At 45.5% G+C, this 7,577-nt stretch overlaps 1 pseudogene; it reads left to right on the top strand.

Moving 5' to 3' along the window:
- Positions 1-2,070: 2,070 nt before the first annotated feature.
- Positions 2,071-4,109, top strand: LOC103729222 (annotated as a pseudogene).
- The last annotated feature ends 3,468 nt before the right edge of the window (positions 4,110-7,577 follow it).

Here is a 7,577-nt window from a genome sequence, read left to right as displayed (position 1 = left end):
ATGAATTTTTAAAAATTAGACTGAAAAATAAAGTTTGACCCTATAGTATATTCATATTTTTGATGTATTAAAATGCACATTAACAGTAGTTCGCTTCTTTTTGTATTATATAAAGCATCCATATTCAACGGTATCACTGTGCTCCAAATAATTGCATTCCCTAGAATTCATACACTGAAAACTAATCACTATGGTTATCACAGTGAAAGATGAGTCTAAGAGAGTTTTACTCCTTTCCACCATTTGAGGCTGTAGTGAGGTGTCAGCATGTTCCAGAGGGTGGTCCCTGCCAAACACAAGCTGTTGACATATTAATGTAGTCTTCCAACACTTTAGAACTGAGAGCAATATTTTTTTGTTGTTTAGCTTGTATGGTAATTTGTTATAGCACCCTGCAGTCACCTGGAAGGGGACTTTAAGTTTCATTAATTTTTTTTTGGAGATGCAAAAATCAAGCAGAGTTTTATTAAACTAAGTTTCATTAATTTTTAAGCACTCAAGAACGCTTTCTAAGATTCAATCCACCACCATCGGCAGGATCTCTATGTGAAAGGTTTCTGTTGCAATGGGAACAGAAAGCTGCCTTGAAGGTGATTTTTGGTGTGTGTGTGTGTGTGTGTGTGTCTGCCTCTCTCTCTCTCCCCCCTCTCTCTCTGTGTGTGTGCCTGCCTCTCTCTCTCTCTCTCTCTCTCCCCTCTGTTTGTATGTGTGTGTGTGTGTCTGCCTCTCTCTCTCTCCCCCCTCTGTGTGTGTGTGTGTGCGTGCCTCTCTCTCTCTCCCCTCTGTTTGTGTGTGTGTGTCTGCCTCTCTCTCTCTCCCCCCTCTGTGTGTGTGTGTGCCTGCCTCTCTCTCTCTCCCCCCTCTCTCTCTGTGTGTGTGCCTGCCTCTCTCTCTCTCCCCCCTCTCTCTCTGTGTGTGTGCCTGCCTCTCTCTCTCTCCCCCCTCTCTCTCTGTGTGTGTGCCTGCCTCTCTCTCTCTCTCCCCTCTCTGTTTGTATGTGTGTGTGTGTGTGTGTGTCTGCCTCTCTCTCTCCCCCCTCTCTGTGTGTGTGTGTGTGTCTGCCTCTCTCCCCCCTCTCTGTGTGTGTGTGTGTGCCTGCCTCTCTCTCTCTCTCTCTCTCCCCTCTGTGTGTGTGTGTCTGCCTCTCTTTTTTCTCTGTGTGTGTGTGTGTGCCTGCCTCTCTCTCTCTCTCTCTCTCCCCTCTCTGTTTGTATGTGTGTGTGTGTCTGCCTGTCTCTCTCTCCCCCCTCTCTCTCTCTGTGTGCCTGCCTCTCTCTCTCTCTCTCTCACTCTCTCTCTCTCCCCCCCCTCTGTGTTTGCGTGTGTGTGTGTGTGTGTGTGTATGTTATCGTCATTCTAGATTGAGATACACTATAACTAAATGGCAGTTACTCATAGTGTCATTTTGACCTTGCTCAGTAGCTTCGCTCAAAAGCATCACCGTTGCCCTTATCCCCCTGGGTTAGCGCTGAGCGAGCACAGAATGCGCGCTCTAGACCCAGAAGACACGTTTATTAACTCATTCCGGATTAAAAAATATTTTATTTATTTCACTTTATGTATATGAGCGTATCGCCTGCATGCGTATAAATGCGCCTGTACCGTGCAATGACCACGCAGGTCTGAAGAGGGTGTAGGATTTGGGGAAACTGGAGTTAACAAACGGTTGTTAGCCACCACATGGGTGCTGTAAATTGAACCCAAGTCCTCTGCAAGAGCAGTCAGAGCTCCTAACCGCGGAGCCATCTCACCAGTCCCCCACATTTTATTTTAAAGAAAGAAAGAAAAGAACAGAACAACAGAACAGAAAAGAAAAGAAAAGAAAAGAAAGAAAAGAAAAGAAAAGAAAAGAAAAGAAAAGAAAAGAAAAGAAATCCTGATCCATATCTTCCCCATAAGATGCTTTAACGAAGCAAGCTGGTGACGCATCAGGACCCAGCGGCTGCCAGTGGCCACCAGGCGGCTCTGAGCCGGAACCCAGAGACCAGGTCTTCCTTCCTCCACCCGGACCCTGCACCGCCTCGCTCCCGCCGGAAGTAGGCCTCCCGCTCCCGCCGGAAGTAGGCCGCCCGTGCAGCGGGACCTCTGGGTTCTAGGCGGTTGAGGAGCTTTCCATTCCGGTTGACTTCTGTTCCTGCGCCTGGCGCTGTCCCCTCCCCGTTTGGGGAGGACCGCACTGTGCAGACATGAACCCCGCCGACCACGGCTACTCGCTGGCCTCGCTCTACGTGGGGGACCTGCACCCCGACGTGACCGAGGCGATGCTCTACGAGAAGTTCAGCCCCGCAGGGCCCATCCTCTCCATCCGCGTCTACAGGGACAGGACCACACGGCGCTCGCTGGGCTACGCGTCCGTCACCTTCCAGCAGCTGGAGGACGCCGAGCGCGCCTTGGACACCATGAACTTCGATGTGATCAAGGGCCGGCCCGTGCGCATCATGTGGTCACAGCGGGACCCCTCCCTTCGCAAGAGTGGTATAGGCAACATATTCGTGAAGAACCTGGACCGGGCCATCGACAGCAAAGCGCTGTACGACACGTTCTCCGCCTTCGGCAACATCCTGTCCTGCAAGGTGGTGTGTGACGAGAACGGCTCCAAAGGCTATGGGTTTGTGCACTTCGAGGCCCAGGAAGAGGCCGAGCGCTCCATCGAGAAGATGAACGGCATGTTCCTCAACGACCGCAAGGTGTTTGTCGGACGGTTTAAGTCCCGCAGAGACCGACAGGCCGAGCTCGGGGCTCGGGCCAAAGAGTTCACCAATGTTTACATCAAGAACCTAGGAGAAGACATGGATGACGAGGGGCTGGAGCATCTCTTTGGCAAATTTGGGCGTGCCTTGAGTGTCAAGGTCATGACTGATGAAAGTGGGAAGTCCAGAGGGTTTGGATTCGTGAGCTTTGAAAGGCATGAAGATGCACTGAGAGCCGTGGATGAGATGAACGGAAAAGACCTCAACGGGAAGCAGATCTACGTGGGTCGAGCTCAGAAAAAGGAGGAGCGGCAGACGGAGCTGAGGCACAAAATTGGACAGATGAAGCAAGAGGAGCACAAAGTCGAACAGATGCCGCCAGACAGGAGCGTCAGGTGCCAGGGTGTGAACCTGTATGTGAAAAACCTGGATGACCGTGTAGATGACCTGCAGCTCCGCAAGGAGTTTTCGCCCTTTGGCACAATCACTAGCGCAAAGGTGACGACGGAGGGTGGTCGCAGCAAAGGGTTTGGCTTTGTGTGTTTCTCTTCTCCGGAAGAAGCCACCAAAGCTGTTACAGAAATGAATGGGAGAATTTTGGGCACCAAGCCACTGTATGTGGCTTTAGCTCAACGCAAGGAAGAGCGCCAGGCACACCTCAGCAACCAGTACATGCAGAGAGTGGCGCGTGTCCGGGCTGTGCCCAGTCCGGTAATCAACCCCTTCCAGCCAGCACACCCTCCTTCAAGCTACTTCACGGTGGCTGCGCAGCCGACTCAAAACCGTTCGGCGTACTACACCCCTGGCCAAAGCGCTCAGCTAAGACCAAATCCTCATGGGGCTGCTCAGGGTGCCAGACCTCATGCCTTCCAAAACGTGCCCAGTGCTCTGCACCCAGTGACGTCCGTGCCACCATTCGGTACTATAGGCTCAGCATCATCACAGGTCCCACGAGGCGTGTCCACACAGCATGTTGCTAACACTTCCACACAGATGATGAATCCACTTCCCGCGACCTATGCTGCAACTACAGCTGTTGTGCGTGCTGTTCCTCAGTATAAATACACCAGTGGGGTCCATAATGCGCCCCAACATCTTAATGTACAGCCACAGATCACCATGCTACAGCCTCATGTTCATGTCCAAGACCAGGAACCTCTGAGTGCTTCCGGACTGGCATCTGCTCCTCAGGAGCATAAGCAAGTGCTGGGCGAATGGCTGTTCTCTCTCATTCAAGCCATGCACCCTACTCTTGCTGGCAAAATCACTGGCATGCTGCTGGAGATCGATAATTTCGAATTACAGCGCATGCTTGAGTCTCCTGAGTGTCTGCACGCTAAGGTTGATGAGGCTATAGCTGTACTCCAGGCCCACCAAGCTAAAGGGGCTACCCAGAAAGCAGTTAGGGCAACTGTTTAAAAGCAAAGGAAATGTCTAAACATAAGAAAAAAATGGAAACAAAAAAAGAAAAACATAAAAAGGAAACGAAACTTGGAAACTTCTGTACCTAGGCAATGTCAGCTCTAGCAATCAATACTAGTCCTAGATGACTTGATTTACAACAACAAATAACAAAAATGGTAAAAGTTAAGAACAATGCTTTATAGACCTTGGATAAAAGCGATTTATTTTTAGCAAAGTACAAAAATTTAAAGCATTTCTTTAATTTTGTAATTACTTTTATTATTATTATTTTTTTTACTGTGGAATAGCTCAGAATGTCCATTCTGTTTTAAGTTACTGAGCAAGGAAACATAATTTGGATTATAGTATTTTTGCTTTAGTAAAACTTCCTTAAAGAGCAAAATGGAAAATAAAGGTGTCAGTGTTGTTTAACAACACCTCTGAGACTCCCAGAGTGCCAATGCTGCCCTCTGCCAGCTGAATTTCTACCTTTTTTTTGCCATATGCAAAACGTGCTATCTCTAGTTCACACCCCTATCAAGTATTCCAGTACCAAAAAAACACCTTCAACTTAGAAGCTTATGTCTAGAACATCAGATATGGAAAATGAATTGTCACAGCTGTGTCTTCACTGATGCGCTCCCCAGTGTCGAATGGACTGTCGCAGACCTAAGGCAGGAAATTTGTATCTTCTACAAACCTGACCTAGCGCTCAGAGCGCAGTCATTGTGTGCTGGCATCTCACTGCGGTTCTGGGCACTTGAGATGTACCAGAGCCCTGGCTTATTGGAGTCGTGTTATGGAACAATGTACAAAGGTAAAGAACAATGCACAAAGCAGTTGAGAATATTTTATGAACGCAAAGAAGGTGAAGGAGGGAGGAGAGCTGAGAGAGAGGAGATGGAGAGAGAGAGAGGGCAACTTGGAGGTCGGGGTTAATGGTATTTTCTTAGACCCAGAAGAAGTCCAGGGAGGAGGTTTCAGGAAGGGAGATGTGCCCTTTGAAGCAGGTGTGAGCTAGGTATTTACAGAGAGGAAAATGCTGGGGTGATGGGCTTACTCCACACAACGAAGGAGAACTCCGGAGGAAAATTAACATCTATGGGCCAAGATAACTTTGGTTTTCAAAGACTGCAGGTCTATACAATAAAGCTGCTTTGTCTCAAATGCTAGTGTATTTTAAAGATTAAATTATTTCCTTGTGGTTGAATTATTTCTGTGTCCCAAGTTGGTAGTTCTGAAACACAAAGCAATTGATGGGTATTTCTCATTTTTTTTTCTTTAACAATAGACCGAAGTATCAATAATTTTTCTAAATTTAGAAAAATAAAGATTTATACAAGAATAGAGACATGCAAAAGCTGGTAATAAATATCTGTGCGAAGAATTGCAGGAGGACTAACTTCCAGGTAATACACAATTGAATTTTTGAGTGTTACTAACCGTTGATAAGCAGAATTGCCATGAAATTTTAACCTACTAACTTGTGCAGTTACAGTATTGAGACTATCAGGGTTGTTAAGGAACATAGGGACACAGTGAGAGATTTAAGGGCATTTGACGCTGAGTTCACACAAAGTGTGAAGATGACCAACCTCAGCAGACCTTAGACGTGACATCAACCCAGCACTGCAGCATTTTGCACTGGTATTTATGAAAACTAAATTGCCAGTGTAGCAAGTGCCACTGAGTGTTTTAACAGGAATCTTCCTACACTCCTTCTGGGAACATAAATTTGTACAAATATTTTGAGGAACAATATGGCATATTTAGTGATGTTTTTAAAAATGCCTGTCCTCTGATGCTGTAGGAGTGTGGGTATGTACCTAGGGCGACATGAACACGGAGGGACACAGCCGCCAGGAACATTTGGAAAGAAACATTCACTCTCGAGAGGATGCATTGAAAAAAGATGGATTCACGCTCTGGAACATGGCAGAGATAAAAATAAATGAGCTAGCACTATGCATATCAAAACGGATTCTCAGAGATTTAAGTTAATAAACATAGTTTGGGGAAAATATTTATGGTATAATACAAATATGGAAAGTTTTATGATACATAAATAGAAATGTGCAGTGCTCAAAGATACACAGAAGTGGTAAAAGGCATGGAAGTGATCACCAGGTCAGTTTGCCACAGGAACAAAATCACAGGATACAAATTCTGCCTTTGTCCATCTGGGATTCTGTACAATTACTGGTCTTTGCTGCATATTCAGAGGGAAGAGCCAGATCTGCCTGTTGTGTCTTCACTTATAATTAACCCAAAGATAGCTTTATTATTTTTAATTTAAAGTAAGAGATAAATCTAAGACTTTCAAAATAATGATAAATTTGGTAGAGATTCATGACAGCCCTATAAATATAGTAAGTTAGAAAAATTACCATCCTGCCCAGGTCTTCATCCTCTTTACTTCAGATTTGGTTCTTGTAGCTTTAGAATGTCCCTGTAAAGAATCTTATTTATTTTACCAGATACTTTATCATAATTTTTTATTCAAAAAATTCCAGAATTTCCCTTTTCTCTAAAAGCCAGAGGAAAAAAATGAAAGCAGTCTTTGTCATTATTTTGAATTTATTTAGGAAAAGTCTAATTCTTGCAAAAAAATGATTTTTTTCAAGCATCCTCTAAGTTTTGGGCCCATACAAGACGGGATCATGGTCATCCCTGCCATTCTTCACAATTTGATTCCTGTAAGGTTTACAATGTCTGTTGTGGCACAACTAACTTCTTTCTTTGTAACTTCTTTTAAAATCTGCGTTTGACTGGTACTACTCAAATTCATGGAAGTATTTCACCAATAAGCTGAAATTTTCACTTACCAAATAGAAATGACAGTCTTTCCTGTTTGCCAGGCTCCACTGTTTCACATCTAAACACAGTGGAGATCAAAGTGACTACAAAATACCAGGGATGGAACACCTCAAGTCCCATGGTTGCAGTGTGTGTCCTGGCCTGTTACGCTCTATTTCAGGTCTACAGTTAATCGGAGGCAAATATTTACCACAGGATTTATAGACAAAAGCTGCCAAGCCAGGGAGAAGACTTGCATCCTGAGATTCCCAGAACACATGTAAAGGTTGAAGGAGAGCTCTGACTGACACTGTCCTCTGACCTACACACAGGTGCCTTGGTGTGTTTGTGCCCACACAAACATCATATGCACACAAGGATAAGTAAAATTTAAAAGGTGTCCAATGCTCCCCAACCCACAAACTTACCTTCCAGAAATGTGCAACTGTGCTCTCTGGAATCACTAAGGAGGATGTGTGATTAAACTCTGGGCCATCAACATGACTCAGCAGGTAAGGGCACTTGCCACCACACCTCAGGACCTGAGCTTAATCTCTCTGGAAATCACTTGGAAGGTTGGCCTGCACAGGTTGTCTTGGGCATGCACATGTGGCTACACACATACAAAATAAGTAAATGGGATTAAAAAAATTCTCTCTTTGCTCACTTGTGGGAACAGAACTTGAG

The sequence above is a fragment of the Nannospalax galili genome, unplaced genomic scaffold (assembly GCF_000622305.1).
Source record: "Nannospalax galili isolate Female #2095 unplaced genomic scaffold, S.galili_v1.0 scaffold372, whole genome shotgun sequence".
Lineage (NCBI taxonomy): Eukaryota > Metazoa > Chordata > Mammalia > Rodentia > Spalacidae > Nannospalax > Nannospalax galili.
This window is presented reverse-complemented; position numbering and strand designations above follow the sequence as displayed.